Here is a 22,555-nt window from a genome sequence, read left to right as displayed (position 1 = left end):
TATATAGTTTTTTTCTGCCTCAAGTGTTTGAATACTGGCGGTACGTTGAACTAATTTTCTTTTTACTATGCATTAGCCGCCTGTATTGGAACTATAATACGCCGATGTTTGTCACTTTTACTATTTCGTACTTAAGGTAGCAAGTTAAGGAATCCATCCATTCAACTGGAGGAGATTGCAAGGACATAATGTGCAGTTCTGTTAGGCGTGTGTAGCTCGCGGGTACTCAGATTGCTTTGCTAAACCTATAAGTGTTGTATGTAAACCTAGATGCACGCGGTGTCTTATGTTATAATAATCGCCTCGTATCGTTATGTGACTTAAGTAAGATGCATGGTTACCCTTTTTTGGTCACCTCTCCATCAGCAGCATCAAAGCGGACGTTAGGTAGTTATGATGATCAATATATTCGGAAAGTAACTGTTCATCATCTATAGCGACATAACCGTTAGCTTTATATCGTCTTAGAACTATTGTCCTAGGGGTACTGCCCTATGTAACGCCAAATGTGTCACCAATATGCCAAACTGTCAATTTCATATTGTAGTTATTTCTGGTCCTTAACGTAGCATACATCCAGTTTATATCTCATAGGTTTAAGGCAAAATATAAATGCACACTGGACGATAAGTTCTGAATTCTTCTAGGCGATTTTCTGTCCTGTCTCCTAAATCAAAGGTATTATTCTGATTTTTTTAATAGTCGCTCAATATTCGGTCAGGCAAACGAGTACAGAAAGCCTAAAAATATAAATAAAAATTGATACACTCCCTCTATATATAAAAAAAAAAAAAGCAAAAGGGACATCGATTGTCAAATTTGCTTAAGAATTAGATTTTATCCGACCGAAGTTCTAGTAACTAGCATTTCTTTCAGTGCTAACTCAGCGTAACACTTCATTGCAGCCTGAATCTGATGCCGTTCTCTATTTCACCGATAAAATGATTTAATGTTCTACAAAATGAGGATTCGTTACTCGGTGCGGTGTTCGCTAGCGATAGTAATGTTGGAAGCGGCACCCGCAGTGAATTATGGACTTTTTTTTTGGCTTCATGGCATTGGTATGTCCAGTGGTAACACAATGCGCGTTCGCCTGGACGGCCAACAGCTTCCTTCCGGAGCGTCTTTACATACTAATGCTGCTGGCAGCCGCTAGGTCACCACACGGTTCGCCACTGCTGATTTTCGTCTCTGGAAATTGTATAGTTCAGCTTATGTTAGAGTAGTATCTGAGAAGTGACCACACCCGTAAGTAGCTTTATTCAGTTCTTCCAACGTACGTGAAAACATTAGTAAGGATTAGGTTTTCGTTAGGCCTTAAAGAATACCAGCTCGTATCATCTACCCTGTTGGTGGTCTAAAGTTTTGCCAAAACTTTCGTTGCCGAGCTGGCCGTATTTGCTGATATAGTTAAATTTATCCAGCAATATATGATACGGTTATATGAATATGAAGGAGTATAACCATATTAAACTGAACAAGATATAAGGTGAGTGCATGACAAAGCGGAGCATGAATTCAGTACGAAACCTTTAATTTGACTAGGTTTCATGTTTTGAAAATTCTAGTTGCGTATAAAAGTTCTCAAATATAGAAAATAAATGTTACCTGACAGCTGGGAATGCACCTATATATATATTGGTAGGGCCGTTTGCAGAGATAAACATTTAAAGCGATCCCCTAACTGATATACGTATAGCTAGCTTTTAACTTCTGTAAGAAAATTGTGTAATTGTTACAGTGAAGGAAATTTCGCTAGTAATTGGTTTATAGTATGAGTAGCACCGCGTTTGTTCGGAGGTCTTGGTAGTAAATAGTGTTAAGCAAAAATATTTGAATAAAAGGAGATTTATTTCGTATCGCGTGCAATACAGGCTTGAATAGTTTTTAGGCAAGAGATAATGCTACTGTTCGTAGCGGTCGCTTCCTATCTACACTTCGTCACAAAGCTTGCAGAGTACTTTTCGAAATATTGATTACTTACTCTTAATTAACAGCCTATTGAAAAATCAACTCTATTTTGAACAAACGATTTTCAGGTTAGTCGAGTATTGCGTATCTACATTTGTCCAGACGTGCTAAATCGTGTGTATTTATAAGGCTATTAAAGTGCCCATTAGCGGTGGACGCACTCCATACTTAGAAATTCTTCGACATACGCACTGTTTCTTAGAAAATTCCCTAGTGCGTCTCCCTCCCCGTTGACGGCATTAGATATATATATACACATATATATATATATATATATATTTTTTTTTTTTCAGCTCTATATTTAAAAGCCAAATTGTTTTTCAACACAAATTGCTATCCAAATTGAGAGTTTATCTTCTAAGAGCTGGTGGTTTCCAGTGAATAAAGCGTTTTGGCCAATAGGACCACAAAACAAAAATATTTTGCCGCTATAAATCGAAATCTGAAATAATAGACAAATATTATTTGAGTAAATAGCTTATTTAGTAAGAAAAGTAACTGTTTCAATTGAAAAGGTAAGGGTCATCTTGAATTCAGTTTTGAGTTCAGTTGGTAGAAGCGGTATAACTATTAGTTATTGGTCAAGTGATGAAATATTTTTTTTTATAATGTTTTATTTTATCATGCCTTTTTTTTCGTGATTTTTATGATGTTGCTTACATTTAATCTGGAGACCTAAAGCTCTGCTTGGTCGTTTGCACTGCCCAAACGCCAATGGGCCTATCGAAATGCTACTTAAATAAGCTTTAGCTTTGGGCAGCAATATTTTTTATTCGGTCAAATATCTGAACGGGATTTGGAGAGAAATTGCTCTCTTATTATTATAACCATTTCAGGCTATTTATTCGTAGGCATCATAAAGAATGCCCAAACTAGCGACCGCCAACGGTAGCATACGCTTAGGATTGACAAGAAAAAAAGTGATACATCTATTTTCTAGGCCAGGTGCTTATTTTTCTCGTAAATTTTGACCTTTGACGGCAAAATAAATGTCGGTGCCGAAAAGTATTGTTGCTGACTAAGCTTTACCGCCTTCTCAAAGCAAATGGCCACCCACAAAACTTGTTTATGTTTTCTCGCGCCAAATATAATTCTAATTGGATAGCAGCATATACAGATGTTTCACAGTTCCCACTTGTGCCAAATGCTTAGCACAGATTAACAGGCAGCCTCGTATTTGTCCAAGAATAAGGAATCAATTTGATTAGGCTAGAAAAAGTTGGTTATATCGGCTTTACAGGCCATAGTTGAAATCTAGATTAATCATATGACAATATTATAGTGCTTCCTACGTTGATGCTTACGCAGAGACCCTTCTCGTGAAGGTCCGAATATCGTTTTTGGCTTTCCTTAGGGATTTTGGTAACCTTTCAAGTATACAATTAAGATCGCTGTATTCACCAAACTGACCTCTGTCAAAATACGCACTAACACATAGCGAAAATAGCCAGCTTCATATAATAATCTATCCACCTTCCATCCAGTCCAATAGTCTGTAAAATGTATCGTTCTCACATTGAAATAATATCAATAACACGGGACTATATTACGGACTTATGGTTCACCGGTATTTGAAGTAATGCGCGAAGGCGCCTAATTCTAATTTGTTGAAGTACTATCATTAATTAGGCATGACCTCGATTGCCCTTGTTTATGTTGAACTCGATCGTACTGAACACTTTGCTATAGAATTACGTGCATAAAGGAAGCTACCTTATTTGCTCATGTAAAAAGAAAAATTAGATTGCTAAATGATACATATACATCACGAGTTTTCGTATTTAGTCAGGAAAGACTGCTGTGAAGAACTGTTTACTTTTGAACGAAGTAAATTTTCATAAACGAACCCTGACTATACGCACCGAACGATTTCGAAGCAGCTGTTGCAGACATATCTGGTTGCTTCATGGACGCACATAAGGTGATTCGATAAGCGATGTCTCTCCGGCGGCAACGATAGGCCACGCGGTACATCCTAAGAATTTTCTCAGAAAACGAGTATCGACGATGGGATAGTAAGAATTGAAGCCAACTAGAGAAGCTCGCGAGAAGGGATCAGGGCAAAAATGACGCTAAAATAGCGGGTTTTGTACCCCTCCTATCTCACCAGGAGCCGCTTTCACTCCTTATTCCGACTGTATGACGTAGAGCAGAAATAAGAACAAAGATTATCTGAAACGACATGTTTTGATAAAAGCAGAGCAAAACAAGATCAACGGAAAACGCCCACCCCTTTGGAGAAGGTTGTTTTTGAGGAAGCTAATGCTGCACGGAAAGCGATCACTCGAAAAAAACTGTAGAAGCAGATGCCGTTGTGATAGAGGCGGCGTACGATACGCGCACATTCTCTAACGATAGCTGATTATGATCTTCTACAATTATTTGCTCGGCGGCGACGAAGGGTTGTCACAGACTCAGTATCGGTCCTCCATAGCGGTGACGATATGAGTAGCTTCTGATTAGCTGGTTGGTCATCCTCCTCTGGGGGCAGCTTCGAATAAAAAATCGTTTAATTTTTTCAACTTTTGTATGGTACATATTTCAGGGTTCAGATTTTACTGTTTAAAAATTCAATACATATTACAGAAGTGAAGGTATTATAGGGTCCAGCAATATGTATTCATATACTATTCCTTCTAATAGCAATAGTTTCGAAATCAAAGTTGTGTCTATTATTATTATTAAACTCATTTTGATCGTCGAAAATCTGGACAATTAGAACATTTAAAGAAGGTGCTAGATATAAGTATCAATATCATACATTATGGACACTACCCCAAATGGCTTAGTTTGCAGGGAAACAATTTTTCTTCGCAAATCGTTAAGTAATTATAGTTGTAACTGCATGCCACGTTGAATACGTCAATTGACATTATAAGACGCCTAACGGTGGCCATACTCGATTTGATGATAGTTCTGAGCGATCTGGATTATATTTGAAGCATTACTATTGGTTTTCATTTAACCTCGTTGTGTTTCGTTCTAATATTCCATTCTGCTTACTAAGACCCTGTGCTTTTCTTGATCAATTTTCCTCCGATTCGTACTTAGTATTACGGTTGTGCGCATAGGTTACAGCAGTTGAACTCGGACTTTAGTGAACGTCCATGCGTGCACGCGCAGTACAAGAAGTTAGACGAGAAAATCCGACTGCCCTTTTGTCTTCAGCTATCGGTGGCCGCAGAACCAGATACTAGCCGGCCTCTAACTGTGGCCATACACTCGTGATTGCTGCGATTATAGTTACCACTATTCGATCATGAATGCTACTAACCGACCTCGGTTCGCTTCGTCGGAGCACTAATCCTTCCACTAATCGCCAGCCATCACTACCGTCCGTTTATGGACACGTCTGCTCGGCTTGCAAGGACACACAGGCACAGCCCTTATGGCCATAGGCGATCTAGTTATATGCCATCAGCAATATGTCCTCGAGAAAGGAATGAACAACTGAGACACCATCACTGGATACTGGCGCCGTCCATGGATGCCCGTGAGAAAGCTCAGGGTACTGTTAAATTAATCGTTAAAAGGCCGGATGAGACAAAGGAAACAGTTAGAAACCTAACACAATGCTGCACAGACGATTTGTGATTACCGTTAAAATAGATACTCTATCCTAATATCTTGTTGCTATTGCCACCCTTTACCCACAAAAGGCCTGATTTGCTCCTAGCCGACTGCAAAGTCGACAGCATCTGTGGAGCGTAAAAGTCACTGCGTAGCGGAACGTTAACGAAGTTGCGTCGCTAAATTTTCATTGAGGTCACAATGTGCCATTTAGCAATGCGTTTATTTGACTTGAAAATGATTATATTGCGACTATGACTGCAGAAACACCATGGTGTAGGTTCTATACACTGAATGACCTCCTAAGATGATTGGCTTACGCAACTAACGGGCCACCAATAGCTTATTCTCTATTTACGAACCTATCTGTACCTGTATCATATTAGCAGCAAGCACTTACGCTTGCCCGTACATTTAAGCAGTGCTACTCTTCAAAATTCAATCGAGTCTTAACTGGGCAATTGTACGGCAGTTATATACGAAACTTGTCTCCACCTCTCCATCTCTCAAGTCACCGTGACATTCAAACGGCTGGCCCAGATTCAAACGCCCTAGGCTACAATGTGGCATTAAGATTAGCAGGCAAAAAATATACGTTACCCACTACGCGATCGAGTTGTTTCCATCTACCTAAAGTTGACCCGAGCATACAACAACTATAAACCCTTGCAATAAACAAAAGGAAACATCAAGGCATGACAAATTACTGTCTTACGTAGGGTCAGTGTATCGTTATTACTATTGTTGTTGTTATTAATTATGTTTGAAGCAGATGCTCTGCGTTCTGAAGATTATTGAGGTACATCCTGAAGTAGAGACGTCATTGTTTAGTACAGGAAATTGTTGTGATTTCATGTCGTAGGTAAAGGTCACAGGTTGACTATGTTGGCTGATATGAATATTTAACTCGCAGATGATCATAGATCGTCTTTGACAATGAAATGATACCTCGGAATCGTTTAGTCATTTAAATAGTAGTCTACATGTAAAATTACTGATTTTACATTTTGTTTTTCTGAAAACTTCCGCCCTTATCTATAGGATAGGACCAACGATATCAAATTGTCATATAGTTCATTATAATGACGATGCGAGGAGCATGTAATCGATATCCGCTAGCTATAGGTACTCCCCGATAGTTTTGTATCGTATAAGGAGTCCACGTATCTGTTTAACGATGAACGATGTAGGCCTACAGCGCCCCTTCCCAATGAAGGTTTGTTCTGGTTAAATCCTTGGAACTGCTTCGATCAGATGTGTTACCCAACACTTTGGGATTTCGTAGGAAGCAATAGAAGTCACGTTTATTTCGAAGGCCTACCTATGGCTCACTCGCAAACGTCGCTCACTACACTTTGTCCGTGATGTCCTTTACAAAGCTTCCGCCGTTCGTGGAAAAGATCACCTCAGGTACTCTAAGCTATTGACGTACGTCAAGGTTGTTCTATTTATGCGGAGCGTTTCGGAAGCAGTGCAAACTTCATGGCTTCTATTTTGTGCACGTTTATCAAGAGTCCAGCCTTCTTCAGGCAGGACAACAGCCTCGCGAAAATTTGCCGAAAAGACATATACTCGACTCCTCATAAAATGACTAGGCGGTCGACGTAAGGCAACGTTTTACCTATTCCGTTGGCTGCTAAAAAAAGAGTGACGGCAAGTCATTCAGCGGTAAAAAGAATGACATAGGGTGACCCTATGCAATGCTAGTTTATTGGAGAAACTGCTCCATCTGGTCCTTTCCATCGTCAATACTTGCCTAGTTTTCGTATAATATCGCCCACGATAAATGCAGCATGGGATTTTGTGTTTTGCAAACTTCATTATTAAATTTTTGGGTTCGAGAAATTGTACAAAACATTTTAAAATCCAACAGTCACTGGTTTAGTCTGCGACAACCACTGTATATCTTATCAGAGACTGCGCCACATGTTCTGAAACTGAAACGTCCTCTGCGGATTCTATGTAGTTCAACCGGAACACAAACAAGCTTTTAGGGACCTCGCCAGCCGATGTATGACGAGATGAGCTAAAAGTTTATAGCAGCAGCAGCAGCAGCAGCAGCTTTTTACCCTATCGACCTTTGTGAAGATGGGTCTAACAAGTTGCCTTCTCCCTTGGGTATAACGCTCAGGAAGGCTTCACTCCAACCTGTCGGTAGGCGTCCATATCGTAAGCAAACACTAAACAGACCTATTCAACGACAAGGGACACATTTTTCAAGTGCGATTTGTCTTTCCTATTTCAGGCAGCGTAATATTTCAGACATGGAGAATTCAACTGTTAGCTTTCCATGTATCATAGACGTTATTCATGGCGTGCACCAGCACACAATGGCACGATTCGTGAAATGGTAAAGTGCTCTATAAGTTCAGCAGAATTTGAGGTATGACACTGGCCTATTTGCATGGTCCCCTTTCCGCCTGTACCATTTAGATTGTAGCTAGAGCGCAAACGAGATGCTGCTAATAGTTCAAACTGAGTATCAGCTTTGTAGAAAACTAGAGAGCGACCTCATAACGCTTAATTAGTTCCCGTATCTAGCGCAGTATATCAATGGCTAGCTTCCATTTGTATTTAACCCGGGGCATTGTCGACACGACTGCGGGTGAATTATATTGATTAAAGTTTAAATCTGCTCGTAAAAATTCGCTGTCCGGCTCTTCTGATACCAGGTACAACGTTGATGAGCTTAGCTTGATCGAATCTAGCATTTTATGTACCTCAGCATCTTATTATTTGCTGAGCTGTTTTTTCGATAAAAGCTTAACTTCACGGTGTATTACATCATTCTCGGACAAAGCCCCTCGCTTAGCAGATTATTGTTACAGCGTATCCAACTTCTCCGGATGAATATGTGTCAGGTTTTAGCGTAGGTAAGTTATTTCATTTCTTAGTATTCGTGTTCAGTTCCCTGGCAGGTGTAGTCAGTAAAAGGCACTGAATAAGCTAGTTATTTCTCTCTTGTTCTAATAAAACTTGCAAAAGCTATTCATGTAGCTCTAAGCTGTGCAAAACATAAGACCCCGAGAATAGTTTTTCTTTCTGCTCAAAAACGGGAATCCAGATTTATTTCTAATTATTTAGCTTAGTATTTTATTTCCACGGGCAAGTTTGCTTTTTGGAGACAATATTTTGGATCAGGTATATATTTTTTTTCAATACTTATTTGATCCTTCGGAGTTATTTGAAAAGCTCAAATTTTTAGGTTAATTCAATCGAAATCGCCATTTTTCTGTCGAACGTTCACTTTCAGTTAGTAGTCAAATATATATTCTATGAACGTATATGAGTAAGTAGAGAAAAATGGTTTTCTGTTTGTTGCAGGAACTGTGTTAAGTGATAGATAGACAATGATTGGTCCCGGGAAAAAACACAGATACTCGAGCTGAGTGTTAGGCTAGACTTCAGTTTTATCGCGTACCGATTAAACATTACTTTATTTCTTAGCTTTCACTGATTAATTTTGCCTTCTGCATAGATATAAATAACGATATAGCTAATTGTGAATAGCGGAACCGCTGATGGGTGGATGGACTACCCTGTCTGGAAAGAACGTTGGCGTTTTATTAAAGGAAAATAGTGAGACGGAATAGTCCTATGCTATCAATATCCCATATTTCGAGTTGACCTTCAACACTGCATTCTTTTTTTTTTTACTAATATCTTGGCACTCCCGTGAAGCACATCGTGAATCGTCTATATGAGCTGTTTGTGCTTAGGAGCAACGATGTAAGCAATAAGGTCTGCTTCATGTAGTGTTTTTTTTTTTTGTAGAAAATTCGACTCCTTTGAGAAACTTTGTCGACGATGTTCGTTGGCTAAGGGTCTTTGATTACAAAATGGCTCACAACTGATAGCGCAGTGTCCGCAGCAGGTTAACAACTTGCATGATAGGAATTTTGTATTCTAATTATTTACCGCTGTTCTAATAAAAACCTATTAAAACAAATTATGGGAATAGTAAGTCGTGTGGCTACTCAGTGTTGTTTGTACTTACATACTTTAGAAAGTTATTCGTCTCGATATTTAATGGACATGAAGTTTTTAATAAAAGAGTTTACGTTTACTTATATATGGGTGTCTGTTTCGATCTGAGCTTTCGTATTAACCTAAATAAAGGCAAGCGCTGTACATTGAGCCGTTGCGAAAGCCCCTCATGATAGAATTGTCATTATTTTAAGTCTATAGTGAAATTGGTTCTGTTTTCTAACTTTCCGAGGTGTTAAGCCCAATGGCCGCCAGCATACGACAGCCCTGCTTGCAGTGGGACTCTATTAGTTATCTCTATAAGTTAGATGGGGCTCTAAGTTAAGCTGTTTTATGTGCCGTCTACTGTGCTCCTAACGTTTGAATCAACCTTCTCGTAGCGATTCATCTTAAGCAACATCAGGGTTTGCGGTCTGGTATGTACCTTTCCGCTAGGTATGCTTTCATATAAGTAAGTCCGGTGCTTCGAAGTCTATGGCTAATTGAACGACTTTTAAACCCAGGTTGCAAATGCATTTTTAGACTGTTTTGTTAAATTCGATTTTCTGTCAAGTACCAGGGTCGAAATATTTCCTAATCTGGGGGAGTGGAGTAACAACCAATTTCGACCGTGCCATAGCATATCACTGTTATTTATGTAAAAGCGTGTATTCGTTTATGTTATTGCCTCTTAGAATAAACACCCTTTAATATGCGTCTCTCTCAAGCTCCTTTATGCGGAGCGCAGGGTCCGTATATACGTATACGTATTATTACTATATATATATATATATAAAAGTCGATCCGTATTTAAATCACTGTATTCTTTAAAAAACATAACTATTATTACATAAGTATAGTACGGTATAGGAATGATGTAGCAATTGACTAACTAAGAACTGTTCGTGTTTTGTCGTCGTGGTACGACCTACCCTGACCTGAATGGAACTTTGCAATTACGGGTATGTGTTCTTTGGTAAGCATGCTTGCATCTGTTGTATACGTTGCTCACTGTCGTTTTCCAGTGGGCCATTGCAATAGCAGCGCAGCCTATCTGACTCAAATAAGCGAAAAGTATCACACCGATGCGAGGTGGTTTACATTGGGATACGAAAGGCTTTCTAGATTGCGACTTGCGTAAAAGTACGCGAATAAACCACTAGTAGGTGATAAATTCTGTATTTAGTCGTTGGTGCTGAAGCTTCTTCTGTTTTGAACATCTGATAATAGAATATCGGTTTATATGGCAAGGCACTTTGCTGATTATTTATGGCCAATTAAACTATGTGGGAGAGTGCGGAAAAAACTCGCACGATATAAAGTCTAGACAATGTGGAAAATTATCCGTGTATTATATTGCTCGATTAGTCAGTCTCCATCTACAGTTTGAGCAGCAGCTCTAGAATGTTCAGTAGACTCTCGAGATTAAGAAACAGGGCACGCTGCTAGCAGACGAGCTTATACAGAGCCAAATTTAGCCCGCGCTCAACGAAGTTTGTTTGCATATAAAAGGGCTGGGATTAGTATTTGACGAAAGAAGAAGAAATTGAGATAAAAGAAAATGTCCAATTTACAAAGATATAAAGAAAAAAGAGTATTAGGTAATTAAATTGGACTATGACTACTGTGATGAATAAGAGCTAATTAAAAAATAGAAATACAGGTAGGTCTCTTGTTTTTGCGCCCCGTGCAAATAACTCGTTCCGAAGGTAAACTGCTATTAAATCTGATCTACATCAATTTTAGCAGATGTTGCCGCTTCCGCTGATACAACACACATTTCTAGCGGAAGGCTTCCATGTAAAGTAGAGAACTTTCAACTGGAACTGAATAAAAACTACGAATGGTCAGTATCGGAGCTACAATCAGTGATCAGTAAATTTTACATCGGCGTTTCATCGTGCAAGTAGAAACGACATAGTATCGTTTCGCTTATAGCTTGAGATGTGTTCTGTAGGTTATAAATATCGTTAAACGGTAGAACATGGCCGCTCGGCTCGAACATGGCTATTTCCGATAAGAGTTTTTGTTCGTGTATCACCTCAGGTTTTATTTATTTTATGATGTTGGCCTTATTTGCACGACAAATAGTTATCACACATAGCCATTCTAGTAGGACCCCGATTTTCATGAAACTTTACTGTGATAACATCGACTTAGAATTAATACTTTCAACGGCAGCAGGCTGACGACAAATATGCTATGATCTGGTATTGAAGCTGCTGTAGCCATCGATAGGAAGCGAAGTCAAGCCTCAGAGAGCGAACAAGTACATTTAAACAAGTTGTTTTCTTTAAAAATTGATTTATATAGGGTACTTTTTCGTAAACGCTCTTTGTTTTCGTCTACTACAAAAGCTGACACACTGACAAATCATATATTTACGCTCCCCATCTATTTGAGATTGTTTAGTGCAGATATGATTAAGTAACATACATTTTCGCCATATCTTTTGCAAGTAACTGAAGCGAGCTTTCGACAAATGTACCAAAACTATGTAAAAATATATAACAGCTCTGTTTACCAGTACATGAACTATAATACTATATACAGAATTAATAACTTGTAGATATTGTCCTCGGAACAAACCACCGATGCTCCTAGCCTTCCCTCGGTGCCACTGCATTCATTACACAAAATAGAATAGTTTTAGTTCGAACGTCTCTGTAGAAAGCAACTACAAAATATTAAAAAATTTGAAAAAATACAAAGCTATGAAAATTTGAGTATTTCATCTTTCGCCCAATTGTCGTTTTTTGTTTTTTAATTTTACGTAAATATTGACACAATAGTCTCATCGAATTGACCGAAAAAAGCCATCTCAGAGGCCGTCAGACTTTGGCTTAATATTTAACAATAGCGCGATTATATAGCGAAAGGTATTTGTCTGTTGAAGTTGATTTCTCTGAATAATTTCCCGTTTCTTTCATTGAAAAACGGCATCAGTCTATAGTAACGTTTACCTGGCACTAATTTCGTACCTTCAAACTTCGGTCAGCTGCAAACGTGTCTGGTGTCGACAAAAAGAGACGTATTTGGGAAGCGTCTAAAAACTATAAACACGACAAAAAGCTCCGAATTGTGACAACCGACTTCAGGATTCTTTGGCTACCTTCGATCGTTTGGTAACACACACTACCAACACGGAACACGCAATGTTTACGGAGCTCCCCACAAACTGAGATCGAAATGAAGGCAACAACAACGGACTTACTAGTAGGCAATGGCAGAAACGCGGAAATGAAATTTCAACAGTAGCACTATTGATTTTTTTTTTGCTCTAATCCGTACCGCTTTATCTGTCCTATTCTACAGGGCTCGTATGGGGTTTTTTAGAAGCTGATCGCTGACGCAGGTGAGGTTCCTCTTTGTATATCTTTGTGCTCCTCTCCACCGTGACTTCTGCGATCGATTTCCTATAGCTCAAGCACATACCACCAAATTATATGCGTGGACAATCTGAAACGTTGTTACTATCTTAGCTATAGTAACTCCTAGAAAAACCCTTTGTACCACAACAGTCTGCAGATCTCCGTTTGCCGGTTTATCGCCATTTTCAATTATTAGCAAATTAAGTATATAGTTCTATATTGAACAGTAAGGAGAACCTAAGCATAAATAGATGTATTTGCGACAGCAGAGCTGTAAAGTTCTTGGAGAAATGTATCGGCGCAATACGGTAAAAAGCTTCTTGATTGAAGTATTGATTCGAGAAGAAGCACTGCTTTCCACTTTCCATCCAACAATAGAGAAAACAAATTCTATAAATCACTAGTTTAAGTACTTAGCGATTTATACAATCGGTAGTGTAGAATGCTTAGTGTTATACATCCCTCGGTATCGGAAAAATAGTGTTTTTCTCGTATTTAGCGTATGAGGAATGATGTATCGAAAGTAAACGGCCTTAATTACAGGGTACCCGTCCAGCATAGCCTGGATGTTACGAACTAGATTAAAGTAATACCTTAAAACTAAATGCTTATATATGAAGATGACGATGGTCTAAAATTTGGCAGATAAAACCCCGTATTTAATGGACTGCATCGTATACTAAGTGCGTTAGATTGTAGTGTCTCCACTCAAGTAATCGAACAGATGTCCTTTGGTACTTCTTCTTGTGCGGTGAGGTATGTTAGGGAAGGCTGGGTAAGCTTGCGTACGCATATACGTACAATATGGCGTCTCCATTCAGGAGTGACAACATGTCTCTGTTAGGAGATACTACATAGGTCCTATGGCCAATTCCAGCTGTTCTTGAACTGAGCGTTGTTAAAGTTCGGCCGGCGAGTTTTCTAAATATTCGGTGATGCTTTTACGCGACAGATTTCAACACTTTTTTATATTGCGGTTTAGACGGTTAATGGCCTACAAAACGCAGGGTAACCTTATAGTGATTGATGGATAAATAGTTAAACCGGCGTTCCAAGCACCCTAGTTTTGTTGTTGCACATAATGGGAAAACGCAACAAGTATTCGAGCTCGAGCCTTAATTACCCTTCTCCATAACACGGCGTTTTCGATTCGCGAATAGCATGGTGTCTAGGCGAGCTTTAGAAAAGCTTAAAGACACCTTAATGGCGTGTCTCAGAGCCATTGCAACAGCGCCCTGCGGTCGAAAGTGACAAAGCCTGCCATTCACACGAATGAACCAATAAACTTCTTAACTTGCCGTAAGTGCACATTACCGACAACGAACGCCAATACGCCATTTGGTGTGCCGATATCGCCGAGGCGGGAGTCCCATATTGGCTAAGCTTTCGGGTTTGGGCATGCTGCACACTAGTCGGATGTAGCCTATGCTCGATACCCACACCACATTCTTAACAGGCCGAAACTTCTTAACGTGTCGCATCTTTGCTCTTGGTAGTGTCGGACCACGCAGAATGCTGCAGATGACTTAACCCGCACTGCTGTGCCTTTGCCGTCCGTCTCGCGTTCGCTTGAGTAACAGTCACAAAGCTTATGGATGTTTCTTAATCTTAGTCTTGACAAAATTGAACTCCTTAGGCGACGTGAGCTCTTTCTCAGAAAAACGGTCCGCGGGCTAGCTCTGATATGTCTCAACGTGCTTCGAGTTTGTTCTGCGTCCTATATCACCGTCAGGCATTCCATCAAACGAGTGTCTTCCAAAACGAAGAGAATCTGTCTATGCCCGGTTCGGACCCACTCCACAGTGACCTTGAATAGACCTTAAATGCCTCTACAAAAGGATCTGTACCACCGCGCGGTTGTGCCAAATCAACGCCGCCTTACTGAGGTACGCCCTGACTTTTTGTATTGGTTGGCTTTCAGGCCATTGTGCTCAGATTATTTGACGCTTACACTTTTTCTTACTATATATACGTATTTTTCCTGCTAGACAATATTTTAACGCCTTTGTAGTCAACAATGTATGTGCTTCGACTAATAGACACAAAGATGTATAGATTAGAGCTAAGAAGCCTTTATATCTTTTCTTTAAATGTCAAATTCAGACGTATTTTTAGCAAATAAATGGTACGTTTGATCGATGTGACGGAAAAGGCGACTAGATCGCTTACGTCTAAGTGAAAATAAAACTTTTGATTTTTATAATTTTTTTTAATATCATAGATATAATTTTTTGTCAAATATTTCCACTGGTTAAAACAGGTAAAAAAACTGGTAAAATATATATATATATATCATAAGTGAAAATTTTCCATCATTTTGTCCATAACACTTACGACTACGAAAGGCTTATCGATCTGTTGGTTCTTACCATTTTTTTTGTTACTTGAAGCATGAACGTGTGCCAGCTTCATTGTACGAACAATTTAGCTCATGTAAACACCTTTAAGTTGATCCTATACAGATGCTGTTTCAGTATACCTCCCTTTGAATAATAATAATCCCTAAATTTAATATTGAATAAAAACCTTACCTGCATGTTTTCATTCGCCAATTATAGATGCTACGTCTGGGGCGATACGAGATTAGAGAGGCTTATACTTGCACTTATAATGTATGATCATATTCATTTTTTTTCGTAAATTACTCTCAGCATTCAAATTCAAGCTAGAAAACAATAACGGTCTTTTTTTTGTAGTATATATAATATAATATTTATTTACTTTGTTTTTGCTTACTCAGAGATAGTTATTGTTTACCCTTTGTACACCACAATCTTCTTACGATATTTAGCGTATTGAAGGTTTGACTTTAGATTATATAATATTTTTTTTATAAGTTTTTTTAAATAAGTTTTTTTTGGGGGCAATTTGCATTACATAACATGTGTAAGCGAATAGTATTAGATTAATACTTTGTAACCAAGATTACTGCACTGACTTCGTGCTTATTTTACGTTTGTAATGGGGATGTCAAATAGAATATCATCATCTAACGACTTCTCATTTGTAAATAGTCCATAAAATACCTTTAGACTGTGAAAGGATATCCTCCAGCGTTTAACAACGAAGGCACAGCTTTTCAAATGATCAGACATCCGCGGGTAATTTTTCTTGTTGTTTTTTGTTTGTTGTTGTTGTTGTTGTAGTAGTTTACTCGTGTAGCATGATTTTTTTAAAAAGCCACAACGTATAATGCCAAGGAATTGTTCCATAGAAACCTAGAGTGATGCTATAATGCAATCGATCATATATTCATATATTTCTATTACAAAAGCATGGATCACATTATTTAAGAATAGTTACGAAGCTATATGGTTTATATAGTATAGGTTTTCATTCATTCTCTGCCGTTATTTACTAATACTAAGCTTGAATGCATGCCTGGATCAATGGGTGTGATCACAGTAGCAGTAGATGGGCTCACTGATCTTATTCAGCGCTAGGCAGACGCTAACACCAAGAATGGTAACGCAATGGAGATGACAAGACAGGATCTTGGGGCAAACTGTTTTTGGAAGGATATGTCGTGGTCGTTGATGCTAACATACACTAATCTGCAGTGTAGATGAAATTCAAGTTTTACCACCGAAAGTGTCGACTGGTTAGGAAGTTCGAGGTGCTACTGTGAAGATGAAAGCTGTGAAATGGGTAACCAAGGGTGAGGTTAGGAGAGAACTTAAGGGAGCGAGGAAGAGACGTTTGAACGTGGAGTGATTGAGGAAAGAAATAGTGATGCCAGAAGCGAATGCGTGTTTAGAATGCGGAAGAGAGAATTGCTTCCAAAGGCGGATTGTACCCTACTAAACCTAGATTGATGTAGAGGTCTCTTCAGCCAATGAACGCGTCAACTAGAAACGCCGTTGGACCAATATAGCATGGCGTGCTAGGTAGTATCGCCAGAGAGACGCCCAGCGAATGGACCGTTATATACCAAGGCCAGAACTCAGCATAATGAAAGTAATAGTAGAAGAATCGGAAAGGGCGTATTACAATTCTTTATATTGACCGAATGTCGATGCAGCTTCTTAACCATTATTACTCAGCGTATAAAGATAAAGATCTTTTCTTTCAAAATAATATATAGCCCAAGCGAAAGATAGTAACAATAAAACGATTAGTATTTTGCGTTGTAAAAGAAAAGGGATTTCAACCAGGTACAAATACTGAAATATAGCATTAGCTAATAACAATATATTTTTAGGCAGTAGACGCGTTTAGTTTAGCTTAAATCTTGCAGGTTTCCCCTTAAGAGGCAGTGCTAAACATTTTCTATAAGTTTATAGGTACACTCAGACAGATGAGGCTAAAAAGTGCACACTATAGTGTCTGTATAAGAAGGAAGCCAAATTAATGCGTTTATAAGGTTTAATAAATTTCAAATTTGTGATTGGGATTTCGGGTTGGCCACACTTCTACAAACAAAAATTGAAAGACATTCCTAACTCACCTTCTGTTGTCGGCTGCTTCCTTATTTTTTTTTGTGTTCCAGCCTCAAGGTCTACCTGAACCTAAAGTCCTCAAAATTTAACTTTTTTTTTTAGCTCTGTCCTTTTGGGTCATGTGCATTAAGTCTATACAAGCGGCGTCTAGCTTTTGTAACCTGACATACTACTAGTAAGACCACATTTTCATATTCTCGTTTTAGGCTAAGAATTTAAAAACGCTGCGACATCTTGTGTATCCGGATTGTGTGTTCATACCAAAAAGCGTGTTCAGTTTGTTTGTTCTGTAAACATAGACACGATCTGATCAAAGCAAAGCTAACTGATAAATAATATAGCATCATAACAGGCGGTATTTAATAAAAACAAAACTTGCTACACAGAGATGCGCAGACGCTTTTCTGCGGTTGCCTGCAATTCAGTGAGAAGGGCACCTGTGAGTTAGACCTCGTGGAGCGTTTGAAGTGTACTAGTTCTGACGCTCACTACATAGATCGCTGGACAAATGACGCACATCAATTTTGTTAAAGATATTCCGATGTTAAGTTGCCTAGCAGTTACAGTAAATAGGCGTGGCCATTGAGTCTGTAAGAGGTTGAGCGTCGAGGAGGTTGTAGTGGCTAATTATGGCCAGCTGTGTGTTACGTACTGCTGACTCATGTTTACATTCTTACAGCGTACGCCGTGTATCAGGCAACGCCTATTCGATCGTCGCTCTAGTGGCGCTTTATTTTAGGTCGTTTTTATCAAAGCTTTATTACTTATAGTCCTCTGCGACATCGCCTGAAAATATATAGGTTCTGCACATTCTAACATGCGATGGGCAACTCGCTACCAATAAAGACGGTAAACAAAGACCAGCAGCTTTCACAGATTGCCAGAGAGCTCTGGCAGACAGTGTTATGTGCAGCACGGCGCACTAATGCGAACTGGAATAGAAAGGTAGATTAGAAGTGAGAAAAAAGCCCAGTATGATTGCTAGCTAGGGTGGCCCAACCTCTTACCAGCTACAACAGGACGCTTCAAGGCCTTAAAAAGAGACGAGAGGTACGTGAAGTTACCTCTGGAGTCGCCGTGGAATGGGATAGACTTTGGTACCCACGTTAGTACTGCAATCGAGGCAGCAGACCTCAGCGAAACCAGCTATGGTCGTATTAATGGTGGATGTTCTTCTCAAGAGCGGACAAGAAAAAGAAGGAGCGGCAAATAAAGAAAGGAGAAGAAAAAAACGACGAGAAACAGGAAGCGATGAGTTCAAGCTGGAAGAAATAGGATAGAGTTGAAGGAGAGGCAAAGTCAGACAAGCGACGAACCAGTTAATCAACGAGCCGCTGAATAAAAGTGGTAGAGAATGGAAAGATAACAAAATGGCTAAAGCAAGCAGGAGAGCTTAAGGGACGGGCAGCAAGGAGGCCCTGCTATTATCGTTGCTGTTCGCTACTGCTGAACTCTCCCAGGGAGTGACGATTCATGTAATTTAGCGTAGAGTCTATTTAAATTGCCGTTGGTCCTGAGCAGAAAAGGCAAAAGCACTAAAGAAGAAGGCAGCAGAAGAGGTCTATACTACTCACACCGTTGGTCCAATTTCGAGAGCGGAAGCGACATGAATAGACGCTGAAAGTTTTGATCAGAGTTATTCCGCCTCTTTTTGGAAGCCGCTTCTTCTAATCACGAACAGAAAACAATGCAATAATTAAACAAGGCTAAGCAAGACACCAAGGACAATATGAAGGGAGAGACTCACTATCGCAAACGCAGATAAAAATTCAATATGAATCGACGGCATTATATCCATCAGCGTGAACTTAATTTTGTACTGAGATGTAACTTCGGATTTTTCACTTTTCTTTCTAATAGGTTCTTACATAGAACAGCAAAGAGCGCCTGGGTAGTAGAATTCACATAGATCGCAGCAACGAATCCTACACACATATTGTAACTTCACTAGTAATAATCACATATATTAGCTTTTTTCATACTCTTCGAATAATAAATTCTAATTAGCGGATTAAAACTGAGAAGTTCAACTTTTGGACGATATCTAAAAGTTATAAACACAGACGTTCCGTAGCGAAAACTTCGTTTCGCGATTTTATGTCAAGTTGTTGAATAACTGAAAAACATATTTTGCCTAATAATAAAAGGACCCTTTCAGCTAAAATGGGCACTATAAACAACATAAAATACAAGTAGTAGAGCCGCTAATCATAACTGAATTAGTACACTTCAAATCTGGTATATCGAGCATTCATTTAGTTATGGCTTTTAGGTTGAAAAACTGCCTTCGACGAAAGGCTCCTATTTTTTTGCTCAGGATTTTCATTCTTCGTCCTTCTAACATCCTGAAATACCCACAATCTTGTAGAGTATTCTATCTATAGTAAAGTTCCCACAATTGAAATGACGGCTGTCCGATGTAGCTGTGGCCTTGTGAGGCACGCGTCAAAATTGTACAGCATTCTAGTATGAATTGATAGCTAGCCAGCATGTGGGCGGCTTGCACACCTACTTATTGTATGCACTATTTCTAGTTGTTTAGGGATGTTCATTAGACTGAGGCCTTTGATCAAATGCAACGAATCCTCATCGAATACATATACGAGACCTAAATATCATTATGGAAACTCCAAGTAAGGAAATGGTATACAATTGCTAGCAATAATTTGTGTGTGCAGGATTATTCGCGTTAAGGTTGTCTCGTACAGAATGGGTTCTAGTCGATTGTAGAATAGCTCGTATCTTGAACATTGGTGGAAAATGTTACTTACCGTACTTACTTATGTTATATACCGTGAGAAAAAAGCCCGTCGGTCTCTAAGAAAATCTCTATTGTAAAATCCACGGCATATGCTGTTGTTATCTTGCTTACTGTTTGCTCACATTATTTCTTTCAAGATGCATCAAGTCCACGTTCCTTTATTCCCTACAGTAGACAAACAGACACTACGGCATACTGCATAAAACTCAAGGTTTTTCTGCAACGCCTTCGAGAACAGTTCATGTTTAACACCATGTTGGTTATATATGCGACAAGAAGAAAACGTTTAAGCGCACGCATCATTGAAGCCTGATGCTGTTATTCAAAAAACGTTCCCGCTCTCATAGCACGCCAACCGAAATATCTGAAGAAATCGGAACGATACTTTCCAGCGCCGCCACCGCCGTACCGTTATGGTCCGTTAGTGTTCACGAGATCCCATGATAAGGCGAGCGGTCAGTCGATTTGACTAGGGGCCGATAACGTAAAAACGCGACGGCTTCAAGTATCGTAGGGGGTGTCGCTATGATCCTTGTTGATTTGCGACAGCGAACAAAAGAGTTAGCCACACAATAAGTGTCCGATGGTTACGTACTCTGGTAATCCGGAAAGCTGTATCCCTAGCGTTTAATTGGATCGAGAACACTACTGAGCTGTACATGCAGCTGGTGTTACTTTTATTAGTTAGCTGCCATGGCATGAGCATGCCATGCACTTGCATTCTCGCGCTCCATAGGAGAATAAGTTAAATAGGCATCCCTAAATCTGCAATTACTTATCTCAACTTCAACTTAGAGGAACTTTTCAGTTAATTCACCTATCACTCATTTCAGTTTTCCCTTCTTAGTTGAGGTCAATCGCTTTCTGCGCAGTACACGTTTTTCGATGAATCGAAAAGACTGTTTGGCCTTTTTGTGTATTTAGCCAATCCAATACCATTGGTAGTTGCAAGTACAAAACCGTTCAGTGTTTGCCCAATAACCTAACGAATCTAACATGCTGCGTAAATATAAAGATAGAACATACTTAAAAAAGAATATTCGAGAGCGGGCGGGGAGCGTAACGGCCGCAAAGATGTCTGTCCTTCGGATTACCAAGTGCGAATTGGCCATAAATGAGGTATGAGAATAAGCCTGCGAAAATAACTTGCAATATCTGGGGCTGGTAAAAGCAAACGAGCCACGCGAAGCGGGCAAAGAGTTGTTAATAGCAGTATTAGTTAGCCCGTTTGTTAGTAGATAGTAGAGAATTTCTGGTTGGCATCAACTGGAAAATAAGACAGAAACTAGTTATGAGCAGCAGGAATAAGCGGAATAACCACACTCTAAAGCGAGGAAAAGGCAAAATGCAAGTGTCAGTGTTAAACAAAAAAAACCTAGACAGGGTGCAATGACTGAACGAAAGGATTCGCATGAAAGAGCTAGTTTTCAAGCTATCGTACGGCTAGGTACAAAACCTCCATGGATATAATGATAGTGGATCAAATGGTTTTTGTATGTCGCCGCACATTACTCTGCACCCTTATGTACTGTCATCGTTAGCAGGGTACTAGCATGCAGGGAAACGTCCATTGTCTGAAAAATCTTCTTGAGGTTAATAATAGCCTCGAATCTAATAACCTACGAAGAGATATATATTTTTCCGATACGCGTGATGCACATCAGCGGAACATACGCAACCCTCGTACGTTCTGTGAAACCTTTTTTCCAAAACATCTAGTGGTATTGGAAACCTAGGCTGCCTTAACCCATCGCGCAATAAGGAAATGTCCTGGTCAGTTAGAAAGTAAGGTAGCAAGAGATACATAAATAGTTGCAATAAAGAATGGATTTAGAACATTTGCAACAGAAGCGTGCGGTAAAATTTTCCGGACGCCATACGCCCCGGCGTATTCCCGAGTGACATAGGTTATTCGCTATTATCGCCATGAGGCGGGAAATATGGAGTAGCGCTCCTTCTCTAGAGATGCTGTATGGAACGCTGTACTGTTTGGAGGTACATGCGGTGAGAGACGAGTTCCCTTTTTCGATAACAAGCTTATCAGCCGCAGTCAAGAACCTTTTTTTCTGTGCCCTCCGTATTTTGTCCACCTTAAAGCCACCTCTTCGGAGCAAAAGTACGGTACATTGCGACTATGCGTCCGGATTGACTCGGCTATGCTTTTCTGCGCACGGCCTTGAAGTCCTATAGATCAGAAGTTCGCCTTACCTTTTAGGCATTCTATTGCAGTATTGTCGATCATGACACTGAAATGTTGTCAAATGCAGCTGCGACCGGAACCTCTTTATGGCCTACATTACTGCCAAGCCCTCGGTCTCGCATGAGTAACATCTCAACTCAACGGAAGTCAAACGCTGATTGACGTATGCGACAACTGGTTCGCGTTCTTTTCTGGGCTAGCACCTTCTCTAGTGCGGTTCCATTGATCATTTTCAGTAAGTTCCTTTCCGAGTCTTGGCGAAAGTGACACAGAAGGG

The 22,555-nt window shown here is 39.6% G+C and overlaps 1 long non-coding RNA gene across 1 annotated transcript; it reads right to left on the bottom strand.

Annotated features, from left to right (window-relative positions):
• Positions 1-806: 806 nt before the first annotated feature.
• LOC111249402 (uncharacterized) lies at positions 807-15,534 on the bottom strand. The gene is made up of 3 exons (XR_002672896.2): positions 15,410-15,534; positions 3,834-4,462; positions 807-1,191 (listed from the first exon to the last, which is right to left on the bottom strand). It is a non-coding gene; the product is annotated as an uncharacterized LOC111249402 (long non-coding RNA).
• Between the last annotated feature and the right edge of the window lie 7,021 nt (positions 15,535-22,555).

This window comes from Varroa destructor, unplaced genomic scaffold, assembly GCF_002443255.2.
Source record: "Varroa destructor unplaced genomic scaffold, Vdes_3.0 BEIS01000004.1, whole genome shotgun sequence".
Lineage (NCBI taxonomy): Eukaryota > Metazoa > Arthropoda > Arachnida > Mesostigmata > Varroidae > Varroa > Varroa destructor.
The sequence above is the reverse complement of the archived record's forward strand: the minus strand, read 5'-3'. Positions and strand labels throughout refer to the sequence as shown.